The sequence below is a fragment of the Thermobia domestica genome, chromosome 3 (genome assembly GCF_964235325.1).
Source record: "Thermobia domestica chromosome 3, izTheDome1.hap1.1, whole genome shotgun sequence".
Classification (NCBI taxonomy): domain Eukaryota; kingdom Metazoa; phylum Arthropoda; class Insecta; order Zygentoma; family Lepismatidae; genus Thermobia; species Thermobia domestica.
Genome location: NC_137456.1, coordinates 267,875,873 through 267,891,273, shown reverse-complemented (window position 1 = coordinate 267,891,273; position 15,401 = coordinate 267,875,873). Strand labels below are relative to the sequence as shown.

General features: G+C 36.3%; 1 protein-coding gene across 1 annotated transcript in view; it reads left to right on the top strand.

Annotated features, from left to right (window-relative positions):
• Positions 1 to 798: 798 nt before the first annotated feature.
• The window catches only part of LOC145681645 (uncharacterized), a 238,749-nt gene continuing 224,146 nt past the window's right edge, over positions 799 to 15,401 (top strand). Inside the window, exon 1 of the mRNA XM_081753267.1 lies at positions 799 to 938. The gene's annotated coding sequence lies outside the window, so the exon portion shown is untranslated. The remainder of the gene's footprint in view (positions 939 to 15,401) is intronic.

The window sequence follows — 15,401 nt, the reverse complement described above, 5'->3', positions numbered from 1 at the left end:
AAAAGCAAAAACAACCTGTGCTAGGTGAACACTAAAAAAGCACAAATGCTAAGAAAGTCATTGAAGGGGATTGGTGAGGGACCGAGATGGAAGCTAGAGGGTGCGTCCAAATGGAGCATGCGCGTCAGCGACAGTAGGTATATGCTTGTGCTATGGTAGTGTAAACATAATATTCTATATGAGTTTCAATTGCACTTGTTATATTTTCAGAGTAGTAGCGCTCTAACTAAAACTATGTTCTAAACATAAAATACATCTTCTGTATAGTGTGCAGACATACGCTGTCGACGGAAAATTTTATCTAATGCATTCATATTTTATATACACTCATTCATTTTATTCGTTGTAAAATATTTGTAATGATTTTACACTTGTAGGCCTAACCCTAGACTTGTAAACCTAAGATCCTGGTGTATTACTTTCTTTTTAAGTATATCGACTGCTGAAATTTGTTTTTTTACAAATATGTCTTCTCATGCAAAGCATTGAATCTTATCTATAAATCTTCCCGAATGTGGTGCACCAAAAGTAAACTAGCACACATGTTGGTTTTACGATTTTAATATTTTCAGCATGTTTTTTATATATATATATATATTAAGAAATATATGTAATATCAAGTTTATCCTGAAGCAATAAATAGTAGAAGTTTTCTTTCTCTTAATATAAAATTACCTTGTTAAACAGTAATCAATATTATTGTTCTGTTGGACTTCGTTCTGTATCCGCAGATATAAAACTCTTAAAAGTTAGAAAAACAGAAGAAAAAAAATTTCATTCTGCTTATTGCCGCAATTCTTACAAGTATTTTTAATTTGTTACTTGGAACTATAATTATCATCTTGTAATTTATATTCTCGGAATTACGTGAAAGGATTAGTCTGAGTGTTAAATTATAATTCATCGTGATACTTGATTTAGTGACACTTAATTTGCAGGTAACCACTTTGTTAACTCTTCAGTTCTATTATAGTAACTGAGAAACTACATCGATGTTATTTCTTTCTTGTAACAAAATACTTTTAGTGAATTGTATTATTTATATTGTTATAAAAGCATATTGTTCATCGACTATTTACCTCCGTTATTAATATATTGCAGAAATTTAGATATGAATAACATGCCATGTCTATTAGTTTTGAACAATATGATACAAAAACTAATTTTAGTTGTGAACACAATCAGTAGACTAAGAAAATTATTATGCGACAAATAAAGATTATGCGATTTTCCATCTTATGAGGCTTACTTAAATTTATAAAATATGGACTTATACCTCGGAACACACTGTTACTTCTTAAACAGTGATTTCTAAGCATGTAATCTTTTGGGATCGAGTACAGACGATATAAAATGAGCAGTATGTACCCCTTCCCCCCTCCTTAAAATATAAATTTTGCAATTGTTATTTGTTAAGAGTGCATGCAGAATTTCACACCTCTAACATAAGGAAATCCACATATTTGTTATTTTGTGATTAAATAGAGGGACTTTTTATCATTGTAAATATTGCCCACTTTCCTCCACTTAGCACCCGAAGTATCAAAAACGACAAAATGCATATTATATTATTTTCAGTTGAATTTTTAGTTGCCAAATTTCGCACTTCCACTTTAAGCAAATCCTTACTTTTGACATTTTTTCTGGATACATAATGGATCGTTACCATTGAAAGGCCAAGGTATAATCTGCCTGATGAGTGATAATGAAACCAAGAGTGGTCATTTTTTTGCCCGAGCTTGTAAAACCCAATTTAACCATTACTAATATATTTTCAAGTTGTTTACTCACTTCTACTAATAAGTATGAGTTTTAAAATTATATTAAACCTGTAGAAGTGGTATTTGGTTACGAAAAATTACAAATATATATCTCAGTACAGTCTACTGTTGCATTTGTTTAGGAGATATGAAGTACCATGAAATGCATTATCATTTATTGACAAATTACAGTACTAAATCAGCCAGTGTTACGTTTGATCAATATCTGACAATAGAGTTTATTAGCTCAGTCATGCATTCAATGAACATATTTTACAAAGATCATATTGGTATTATACTGTACTTCTTTAATCAATTCTATGTTGCGAACAGATGTATTGACCCGTCAGATGCGCTACAATTTTTTCCCGGAAATTACCATTATAATATACATTCTAGTAGAAATAAATTTAGGTTTGGACTAACAGAAGAAAATACAAAAAATGATCAAACATATTGAAAAAAATGTTTGTTCAGAGCAAAGAGAAATAGAAAATGGGGGCCAATTTGACCCACCTTAGTCTTCCTAGGAATAATATAATAGGAATTGTACCCGTTTTTCCCTTAGAAGTGGAATTTAGAAACGAAAAGTAATCTAAAGTGTTCTCAGTGCCGGATTTAGGATTCATTGGGCCCTAAGCTATTGAGAGTAATGATACCCTTTATATATGTAGCCTTTCTTCCTCAGCGACAAAATATCGCCATTTTGGAGAGTTCGAATATATGTTAAATGGTAATTTAGAACCTAATGGATCCATTCTGAAATTGAGTCCATCAGTTTGATTTTCCTTCTTTATATCATTACTAATAAGACACTATGTTATAAGACACACAATACAATTGAAGTTAATAGAATGTAATTATATAATATCAATACCATCATATTAGTCCGTGAGCGGTAAAAAGTCAGGCTGATAAAATGTCAGGGTCATTTTTAGAGCGGAAAAGATTGCAGGCGGAGAAAGTGGCAGTGTGGAAATACAATATGTAAACGTGTAACATATGCATGTAAGAAGCATTTTCATAAGGCAATTAGCTGGCTGTGCTTCTTGAAGTACCTGTTTTGATTATTACAGTGACATCTCGTTTATTACTATTATATGTAATATGGGTCCCTATAGCAGAAATAGCTGTAAAGGTTGCTTACGCATTTCTTTAACGGTTGTATGCAACTTCGGAGTAGCAATTAACAATGCAGTTGGAAATAAACTTGGACATGATGTTTCTATACAAGGATGTTTCTTCCATCTACGAAAAAGCACTTATCGTAAAATACAATAATTGAGTTTGTCAGGACTTTACAAAAGAAGATGTAGAGCTTTCTATGTTCTGAAACCAAATTGATTTACTGGTGTTTCTTCATGTGAAGATGTGTTGCAGGACATGAAGTACTTAAAACAGATAGCTCTTCCAGATGCAGAAGGGCTCATTCATTATTTTGATTCAATATATGCATCTGATTCAAACAGGAGATTAGGAAGGGTAGAAGCTCTGAGAGTAAGACGCATTCCGTCACGGTTTCTTCCCTAAAATTGGAATGTGCATAAAATTATTCTTGTAGAGAACCCACTCACAAATAATTTATGCGAGGGTGGGAACAATAAGTTTTCCCGACTTCCTGAGTAACACCATCCAGCAATATGCAAGTTGGTTGAATGCCAGCAACGGGACTGTGCAGCAGTAGAGACAGTGATCCTGCAGTATGAAAGGGGATAAGTACCGAAAAGGAAGACAAAACGCAGAGCAGGCTGAGGAATTTGTGTTCAGATTACATTGACTTGAAGACTTCTTACTAAGAGTCGTTCACAATTTGTGATTTTAAACGTGACAGAGTACAAGGTGGTTATTGTTGTTGCATGTACGAGTAATTTATGAGGCTATAGTACAGCGGGGGACACTTCTAAATGGTACACCTTAGCCGTAAATCTCCATATGGCTGTACCATTTAGAAGTGTCCCCCGCTATACAGCGAAGATAACCGTGGAATGTTAATCAATTTGTTTCTCGAATATTCCAGTACTAATAATTTGCCTACAAAGAAATGAATTCTTCAATTAATACATCTAGGAGGTAAGTTTGAATAATATATTTGAAAATGTTTTCTTTCGTTTGTATGTTACGTATTTACATATTGTTTTTCCTTCTTGCAATTTTTTCCTCCCTGTTATTTCTTCAGTCTCCTATTTTTCCGCCCTAAAAATTACCCTACCATTTTGTCCACCTAGCATTTTTACAGTGAATCTAGTAGTCCATATTGTTTATTGGGACAACATATTTTTATGCAAATAAATGCTGAATCTATAAATAGTTGCAAAGCGAAAGCAGAGTGTTGAATCATAGAAACGGTATCTCATGCAAAATAATATTGTCTAGCACACTGCGTTTCCATTTTTCGTTTACTTTTGTCTATTTAGAAGATACAAGTCAAAAGATGTAGGTTGACAACATGCCTAGAGTGATTTACGAGAATATGCGAAATATTTAGAAGACAAAATCGACTACCTTGAAAACCATTCAGGATGACAAAATTTAGTGCTATATGATATAGAAGAAAGTGCAAAGGCAACTTTGGAGGAAACTTAAACGAAAGTGAGAACAGTGATACAGGACGGACTCCGTATTGAACAACGAGACGAAGACAAACAGCGAATGCATAGAGTGGGAAAGAAAGCACCAGGAAGGAACCTCCCGATTGTGTGCAAGTTTACTAGAGATAAAAAGAAAGAACTTGTGTTAAAGAATAGGAGCAAACTTCGAGGGATAAAATATACGTTGACCGAGATGATCCAAATAACGTGCGTGACGAACGGAAGCAACTTCAATTTTACCTAGATGATGCTAGAAGCAAAGGAAGCTTCGCGTATACGCAATTCGGTGTTTATTCATAGATGGCCAGAGATTCGCCATTTGGGGCTTGAATGAGAGATCAGCAGCAAACAACAATGATTGCATTCCAAAGTGATAGTATGCCACATGAACAGCCCGGGAAAAAATAAATCTAGCAGCTGAGTTCTTTCCCCTCTTCGTCTAACAACAAACCTATTGAGACCAACTCTGTCAAGTGAAAAATGTGTCTCAAGGATTCTGCATCTGTAAATAAGGTGGAGATAACAATATGCATGTACCAGAATGTTCAAAAAGGAAAGGCTGGGACACGTTAACACAAATAGGTGGTTCTAGGTCAAAACAATGCTCACAATAACACCGTTGAGCGAAAACAGCGTGTGTAAATACAGCGTGGACAAAAACAGCTATGAATAAAAACCGCGTATGAGCAAAAATAGCGCAGGTAAACACAGCTTGGGCAAAACAGAGCACGGACAGAAACAGCGCATGGAAAAAACAGCGCAGACAAAAACGGCATGAACAAAAACCGCGCATGCAAATATGGCGTGCACAAAAGCAGCATATAGACAAAAACCGCGCATACACAAAGCCAGGCACAGACAAAAGCAGCGCAACCAAATACAGAATGGAAATAATACAAAATGGAAAATTTTGCACTAGGCTCGCTCGCGATAACTTACATCAATTTGGCTCGAGCTCCCGATTACTTCTTTGACTGTTCTCGTAATCACTCGCGTTTGCAATCTCTTGAGCTCGCGATCATTTCCCCAAATTGAGTTAGCGCTCACACTCTCTTGCCTCGACAGGACTCCTCTCACTCGGACTCCCTCTTACTAATATCATATACGCTCAATAATTGTGCGCGAGCCCGAGCCCGGATGAGCACGAGTGCCGTGTTCGCGAGCTTCAAAAACAGCGTATTCATGGGCCGCAATGCACATCGCTTTCCAAAGAAAACATTGTACAATTCATTATACCGCAATAAGTAGTATTGCGTTCATACTTTTTACATTGTGGTCGCTTTATAGGACAAGTAATCGGTTCGGTTTTGTATATACATAGCGTATTGGTAGTCAACATTTCCCTTCATATCCATTCTGTCTATGAAAACGAAACTTAGTACATTCACTTTTTAAAACCTATAGTATTTTTCAAGATACATTTGCATTGTTTGCTTATATCTGGGGCTAAAGAAGGGGGAATTTTATGACAGGTAGTTTTGGAGGGAATATTTCCTGATATTATTAAAATTTTCCGTGTACAAATACGTTATGAGCGCCAATACATAACACCTCTCGGGAACTTGATTCATGCTGAAAAGAAGGAACTAAACAGTATGTCTTTCCAATGAACAGTGCTGATTTAATAGGTTTCTCGCTGCGAGTTTATATTTTTTTTTACGATAACACGATTAGTTGGCTCCAGAGACTAACTCCATTGTCCATTGCACCTAACGTTTTCTGCATGAACATATATTTATGTTTATCGAATAGACTAGGTTTGATTCGGATGTCCGAATGACATTTTCGTGTATGTTCCTTGTGAGATCCACATGTCATTTGAATACTTTAATACGCATATTGAATTGTGCTTCCGTTTCGAGACATTTTTTCATTAAAGGTATTTATAAATTTACAATTTACACGAAAAACACTTCCCGACACCGTTCACGACACACGCACAATAAAGCACCGAACCACACACTCTCTCGATATATCCGGAATTCGTATCCGGCTTCACACGGAAATATAACGAGTCCACGCATACACTTTCTTTCTTGTACACGCGGAATGCCGTTGTTCCTGGAGGAGTCCTATGATCCAGAAAGATTCACAGCCATTCTTCCATTCATTAAGTCACACTATTACAAACATCATTCCTATTTCGGTGTTTCTCCGTTTTGTTTACAATTTTAATCATTTGTCCTAGTATATTGCTTAATATCGTATAGTCATCCTTATAACTGTAATTTCGTTTATTTCTATTCTTTTTTATTCATCTCTTCCCTTTAGCCATTCTTCCACTAATAGACACCATAACATTTGATGTTCTGGGGTGTATATTTCTTCTCATTGTAACGACTGTTACAATCTAAAAGCCTCGTTCAAGGGAAGTTTTATTTTTACCAATACGTAGCGACCACCTCCCTTGAACTCACCTTCTTGATTCCTGAATCGAAGTCCTGGCAACCTCGAAAGGAATCGAGAAGGGAATCTATCGCACAACGGAAAAATAAACGAAAACGGAAACAAAAAGAATGAAGAACCAGAAACTTACCTCAGGTGGATGCAGATTGGAAGAGAGAGTAACAGCTCCACTCAACTCCTTTAATAAAGCTCAACTTAAATATGTATGTATATATGAATATTTTACCTTAGTTATATTAAGTGCGTTAGAAAAAAAATCATTTTCAGATAAGATTTATTAACAATGCTTCAACTCAACTGGTGTGGTAGTTAACCACACTACTACAATTAACGTAAGGTGCCAGTATATTTATTACAGTAACATGACATCGTGGAAAAAAAACTTCAAGAGAATACATTTAGATTTCTGTCTGTCAATCTCATATCCAATTTGTTTACAGTATCAACCATTACCAAATTTTCTTTGTTCATCATCCATGACAGAACAGTCAACAAACCAATAGTTGAAGTAAATTGTACTGTAGGTGTTAGAAACCGTTACCTGACACTTCGTCACATCACTTAAGAGAAACAACTATACTGCAATCACAGAAAGCTAAATAAAGTTCAAGAATTTCACATCACTCGTCATAGGTACGACATAATAACAGAACAGAGTGATTCTCGCCTGTGCGAGCGTCAGCTGAAAGAAGTGTTACCGCTTCCGGTTCAGTTCAGGTGCCGAAATCACAATCAATATAGGAACGGAGGTAATATTTACTGACATCCCCGTTCGGCAGCTCCAACCATGGGCGCACTTTACTACCAGTTATAATATCATAAAAATTATACGAAGTCAAATATAGTACACCTGACGTCTTAATCACCACTTCAATATAATCAAACTCCTGTCCAAACATTTCGCATAACTCCATATGCCGTAGCAACTCAAATACTAAAGTGTACAGCCGAACATCCACTGGGCAGACACAGCAACTAATGACTCGGACGTTTAGTAATAGTGTTCCCTTCCGGGCGGACAAGGTGGACGGATAGTATGGACGGTAGACGGTAGATAGATAATGGACAAGATAGTATATAACACACTTCGTAGAGGACAGCTTTATGTGACTTTGTGTATATATATCAACTAGACACCATTGGACGAATGGACGAGATATACGTATGTTCTTATGGACAGACGGTTAACTAACAGATAGCGATTGGACTCGACATAGCTTGGAATGTCCACAACTTTGGAACGTAAAACCACTACTGAGAACAGCGTCTGTATCTTGGCAACCTTACTACTATAAACATCTAAACCAATATACCAAGAAACACTGATAAATACTGTCAATATATATTTATTATACTCAAATTTACTCAAACTGGAGCTCTAATAGAAAATATTCACGTGCACTTTTAATACGGTTAACCCCAGACTTAATGAACTTCACAGCAGAGAGAGAGAGAGAGAGATTTATACTACTTACAACTTACATAATGAGAGAGCTGGCTAAGACTATTCGGGGCCGCGCACAGGCCAGGCCCCTTCGGGAGGAGGTTTCTCCCATAGGAACTCTTTACTCGGACATTGTGCCGTGTATAAGATACACTAGTAAACTATACATTTTCGTACTCACAAATATTAATTTGTACTTCGGAAGAACACCAGTGATTTCGTTATTTCAACTCTAATAAACAACTGTAGCTTCTGTTTTAACTCTGATAAACCACCGTAGTTAATACGGAGAAAGAATAATTTCATTCAGTATGTTCGTGTCCCAGAATAATTTAACTGAACTAAATATAGATATATCCGTTGACTTTTAGTAGTTCGAGTTTTACTACTGAAGTTTCCAATAAAACAAGATTAAATTCACTTTACTTCAATGCTCCCATGCAGAACAGTCATTGTAGATAGACTTAAAGTTAGTCACGTTACCTGAAGTGCTGCTACCAGAAGAAGAAATAATAAATTTTTACGCCATTGTTCAGCTTACACGAGAATCACCATGTGCGTGTTCAACTTCCACTTTCGTATCCCAATTATTCACCTTTCGTCCACAATTTAGAAAGAACTATATCTCTGTCGGCAACTATGATCCTTAGAGAATCTTATTGTATAGAATAGAACAACGAAAAAGCTTCTAATACATCACAAATTACATTTCTTTTTACGAAAGAAAGGAAGCTCGAAACACTAGTTCTGTCTCGCGTAGTTTACAGTGCACAGTATATATAAAGACAGTCGTTTCACCGCCTCGCTTCTCTCTCTTTCCCGCTCTCTTTTTTGGAAATTTTGATGAAATTTTTATTACAGCTTTATTAAACAAAATAAAGATAATTTGCATAAAATATAGACATTCATGAACAAAATATATAGTAAGAAAGAATACTACAACCTTAATTTGAACTATAAATCAACGTTATAAACTGGCCTCATTCTGTAATGCTCCTATGCCTGTATATTCTCCTACTATGGGCGACTCGATAGAAGAAGAAGAAGAACCTTGATAACAAACTCAAGAGCAGTTTACTAAGAGAACCAACGTCTAAACAACAAAATCTCCATTTCAACGCAATGTTTGCGAAAGAATAATAAACATAAGGATACTTTAAATTGCCCTATTATAAAATTACGATATCAATATAAGTAATATAATCTGATATTCACATTGAGAATATTAACTTGTCTGTAACAAACAAGGTATGTTACAGTTCTCACCGAGCCTTGGAAAAGAAAAAAAAATTTTCTTTTTCAATTTGTGACTCGACACTTAAGAGATGAAGACTGAACAAACGATATAAATATAATAATAAACAATATTTATTTAAACTACATCTTGATTAGGATAGTTGGATAATAATTCCTTCCGCTTATCATGAGAACAATCAAATATCTTTAAGTTTTGAAAATTTTGAGTACCTATAGACTCACCAGACAAGTTATGCTAAACTGCACAATTCTTTAAGAGCTTATGAACCTAAAAAAAGGTCCAATAAAACAATTAAGATATTTGAAAGTTTCTTTCTTAACAGCTGAAGAAAGATAGTGTGTTTTAACCATCACTAAATCTCCTTCTTTTAATTTTACTTCTCTTCCAGTTCTCTTCATTTTCTGACATTCTTTCTTAGGGTTACATATAGAAGTTACTATATGCTTCCGGGCTTCTGATTCTTCTTGTAGTTCAGGAGGCCACGGGAACGATCGCTTAAATGCTTCTGTAGCAGAATACGAGAGGAATAACTCAGCAGGAGTTTTCCCAGTACTACTACAAATGGAATGATTCAGAAGATCTTGAGCCATTTTGATGACCTAACTCCAATTGGTCTGTTGAGTATTACACTCCAACCGAAGAATTCGATTAATTTCCTTATGGGACCTTTCAGTTACTCCATTCGCATTTGGCTAATAGCTAGACGTTTGAAGATGTTTTATATTATGTTGATGACAAAAAGAATTCCAGAGTCTTGAGGTAAATTGTGAACCTTTATCCGATATAATTACCCGAGGGTATGGAAAAGAATAGAAGTATTTTTGCTTGAGGGCAGAAATAATTTCTTTAACATGTGCTGTGCGAAGAGGTAGGTAGACAACAAATCTAGAATAAATGTCAATAATCGACAAAAGATAGTAATATCCATTACTACAAGGTAGTTTCCCTACCAAATCTATTCCTAATTTATCATGAGGAGCTTGAGCTTCTATTTGACATGCTTTCTTAGCAATGATCCGATTAGCGAACTTAGTCTCAGCACAACGTGTGCAATCTTTCACATATTTCTTTATAGAATTTCGCTGGTTACGCCAATAGAAAAGTTTACGACATACTGACAAACATTTATACACTCCAAAATGGCCTCGCAGATGAACTGCTTCAACAATGTTGTCAACCAGACATTGTGGCACAATGAGAACCCATTGATTTGTACGAACATTCTTACGATATAGAAGACCTTTATGATCTATGAAGTCAGAGACTTCAGATGGATTAGCGAGAGATTCCCGAACTTTCTGACAAAATGGATCGTCAGATTGACCTTGAAGAAATTCCTCACGATTAAGAAAGGAAAAATCAAGATTAGACAAGAAATTAACTGAGAGATGAGTACTATCTCCAGGAAGTTCCGGAGGATATCTACTAAGTATATCAGCAATGAAATTGTCTTCAGATGACACATTTTGGAATTGTAGATCGTATCTCTGAAGTTTTAAAAGAATACGAGTAGTCCTAGGATCTAAACTTTTCATGGTAAACGCATGCGTAGCTGCTGCGTTATCGCAGTGTACAACCGTCGGACGACCTAGAATGTATTGCGAAAAACGGTCGCAAAGAAAGAGAATAGCTAATATTTCTAGTTGGAAAATGGACAAGGACAGCTCATGTGGCTTTACCCTTCTACTAGCATAAGCAATAATGACTGGGGACGATTCACCCTCAAGATATTGCGCAAGAAATCCTCCTAAATTTTCTCCACTGGCATCTGAGAAAATATGGAATGGAAGTGAAATATCAGGCTGGCTTAGAGCCGGTGGTTGACTCACCAGTTCTCTTAGTTTGTAAAATAACTCTAACAAATCAGGAGTGAACACAAATTTCCTATCCTTTTTCAACAAATCATATAGAGGAGATGTTAAAGCAGTGAAATTAGCTAAGAATTTTCTTCTCCAATTTACTAAACCCCAAAATGCTCTTAATTGCCGTTTGGTTTTCGGAATCGAGAAACAACGAATGGGCTCATTATGTCGAGGATCAACCTTGATATTATTTCCACTGATAATGTGTCCCAGAAAATGTATTTCGGGTTGGATAAACTGACACTTTCGATAATTTAATGAGAAGTTAGCACGAGCAAAGATTTCAAAGGTTTTTTCTAAATGTTCGAAGTGGTCTTCAAGAGAAAAACTCGAGATTAAAATGTCGTCCAGGTAGACCGTGGCAAAAGATTTAGTAGTCTGATCAAAGAAAGAGTACATAATATTCTGAAAAATTGAAGGCGCACTCTTGATACCCATCGGTAATACACACATTACATACTGATGACCGGCATATACAAAACTAGTACATGGATATGATGTGGGATCTAACCCAATTCCATAGTATCCAGAAGAACAGTCAAAAGAGCTAAAATATTTCGCCTTGGTTACGCGGTTCAAAATTTCGCCTATAGGTTCCACCTGAATTTTCTGATTTAGAGCTCGGAGGTCTAAAACTGGACGTACTCCTCCTGACGCTTTGCGTACGCAGTGTATCGGATTACGATACGGAGAAGGTTGTTCCCTAGCTAACCCAAGTTTGATCCAAGTTTGAAGTTCTTTCTCGAAAGCAGGTTGAAGTGCTTGGGGAACAGGATAGTACGGTCCTACTATCGGTTTCTCATCTATTAATTGAATTTTATAGAGTGGTGCACGCACCCGTCTAGGATACTCCGAAAAAAAATTTCGGTACTTCAAAAGAATACTGGCTAAACGTTGTTTCGAATTTTCATCTAAGTCGATTCTCGACAACATAATCCTGAATCTCAACATCAGAGACATTAGGCTCTGGATCCTCTGATGAGTAATGTTCGACAGGATTCATCGGAAAATTCATAGACAGCTTCTTTAACTGTTGAGGTTCCTCAATGGTTGAAGTCACTAAAGAAGTGTTTTTATTTATCTGTTCGATAGATCGAACTGGCCATGTGGGTGAAGAGACTTCCACACGATTCGAAGATATTCCAACAAATAAAACTTCAGGCTTTATGGTCTGTAAGGAAATCTGAGTCCCAGACGAAGTTTGGAGTCTAACTCCATTTTTTCCTCGATCAATAATACCATTGAATTTATCCAGGAAAGGACATCCTAAGAAGATATCAGTTCGTAAATACTTCATTACAAATATAGGAGTTTCAAAAAGGTGACCTTGAAAATTTAAAATAAAAGTTTGTAATCCCTGTACTTGGAATTTTTCTTTTCCTGCAAAAGCTCCTAAAGTGAGTCTAGTATACGGATGTAGCTTGGCTGCTGGGAAAGTTAATTTTAGACGTTTCCATACTTCCCGATCCATTAAATTCAGCTCAGCGCCGCTATCCACCGTACACCGCAGATCTATGCCAGCAATGTTCCCTTTTATCATGTGTGAAGGGGAAAAATAGTACTCAGACGAGGAGCAGACATAATCGTCTTCAACTACAAAATTAACATGAAATTCTAGAAATGGATTTGTAGAACCAGAAGAGTTTGACGAGGTCACTGTACAAATACTTCGAAAGGGGTCTTGTCCTTCGCAGCTTGCCTGCCCCTTTCTCATTGGCAGCTGCGAGTCATGTTTTCCGAACTGTTTACCTGTTCTCCCGAATTCGGAGACCCTTCACTGTTACTGCTAGACATCTGTCTAGATCCATCATTTTCTTCCCCTCGGTCATTATTATAACTATTATTATTGTTGTAGTAGCGATTTCCATTATTTCGATATCGATTTCCTCTTCCTCTAAATCGTCGATTTCGATTAGTACCTCGAAACGAGTTCTGATTGTAATTATTATTATTAAAATTATTAGAGTTCTGAGAGTACTCCGGGTTCCTCTTTTCAGTCTGACAACTGCTATCAACCGTTTTATTCTGATTAAAGTTTTGATTAGTTTTGATAACCTTCGCCTGTTTGATAAATGATCTCTTCCTAGAAGGAGGTTCAAACTCGGTACGAGGACCGGTAATCGAAGACAAGTTCCCAATCTGAATCATCAGATCAACTAAGTTCTGACTTGGATTAACAGACAATAATCTTACGTCATCGTAAGGTAAGCTTCCCAAAATTAAACCTGAAAGTTCCTGAAAGTTAGGATTTTCGGTAATATTATAGTACATTTCAACCAAGAACCAAGAAAATTCTAGCAACGAGGAATATTTATTTTTATCATACTTTAAAGATTGGAGATATCTTTTCTGCATTATCTCGGTTTTCTCATTACAATACTGACTTTTGAATAACCGGATACAATCATCAAATGAACGGATTTCATGTAGAACAGACTGAATCCAGACTTCAGCTCCATCTCGCAAGCAACTTTGAAAAGCTCTAATCTTTTCAAAATCCGAAACGGAATATCTATCTATACAACGTTTGAAATTTCTGAGGAAAGCTCTAGATGCACCAGGACGAATTTCTCCACCAAAAGTAGGAAAATAAGTAAGATCTTTTAATGAGATCTGTTTAGATTCATAATTATATTGCTGACCAGGAATCCTAGACCATATAGAACCATTATCAAAAGGACTTAAGTTGGACACATTATAGAAAGGTGTAGAACACTGACTCAAAGGATTGATCGGATTACTAATGGAACTACCCCAACTGGGTTGACTGAATGATGAGTATTTCGGAGTCGAGTGACTCGAATTCCAATTAGACATAGTGTAGACCGGAGAACTACTATTGCCAAAGACAGGCACTGTATTTCTACCAGTACTTGCAAAAGTATCGAAATTAAACGGGGACTTCATCGTCGGAACACTAAGGATAGGTTTAGAAAACCAGGAAGTATTAGTTGCTGTAGTAGCGCCATTAAATAACATTCCATCCGAATGTGAAGTCGGCTGATCACTATAATCAAACTTACTCTTTTCGGCAGACGTCCTATCCTTTCTGACATCTGTGAAACAAACTCTCTTAGGAGCAACACTATCGCCTCCCCCTTCAGTCTCAACATTTATTTCTTTCTAAACCGGAAACTTCGCTTTTACTTACTTAATTTCCTTCTGAAGCTGCTCATAACGAAGCTCAAGTTTTTGTTGCAAAACAGAGACTCTTTTAGTTAAGCTTCTCTGTTCATCACAAACCGATTTGAGAATAGTAGCAGTAGTTTCATAGCCTTCTTTAATCGAAGTTATCTCCTTGCTATTAGTATCAACTAATTCAGGCAAATTTCGCAATTCACTTTGTAATTCTTCCGTTTTTTGATTTACTTTCAAGAGGTCACTTTCGACAATTTGCAGTCGAGCCTCTTGTTCCAACTGAGATCCAGTTATCACATTTATTTGTTCACGTAGTTTGTTCGATTCCTCAACTATTTCTTTGTGTACTTCTAATTTGACTTCGTTAATTTTCTCAGCTAAGATCAAAATTTCATCATGCTGCCTATCAAGCTTTTTATCAAGCTTCTCGTTTTGCTTTTGTGACTCTTCGCGTTGTTCACCGAACTTTTCTTGTAAGAACGCAAATAAACGCATTTCCATTGAACTCTCTGATCCTTTAATAGGGGACGAGGTAACTACTAGGATTTTTAGAACATCTTATTCTTCATTTTGGTTGGACTTAACCAAGCCACCATTTTCAAAAGATTTTTCGATTTTCCCATTTCCATTTGAGGGTTGGCAACCCTGACAAATCAACTGGTACGAATCCCGACTTACTAATTCAAACATGCTATCGGATTCTTTCACCTTTCGTCCACAATTTAGAAAGAACTATATCTCTGTCGGCAACTATGATCCTTAGAGAATCTTATTGTATAGAATAGAACAACGAAAAAGCTTCTAATACATCACAAATTACATTTCTTTTTACGAAAGAAAGGAAGCTCGAAACACTAGTTCTGTCCGGCGTAGTTTAGAGTGCACAGTATATATAAAGACAGTCGTTTCACCGCCTCGCTTCTCTCTCTTTCCCGCTCTCTTTTT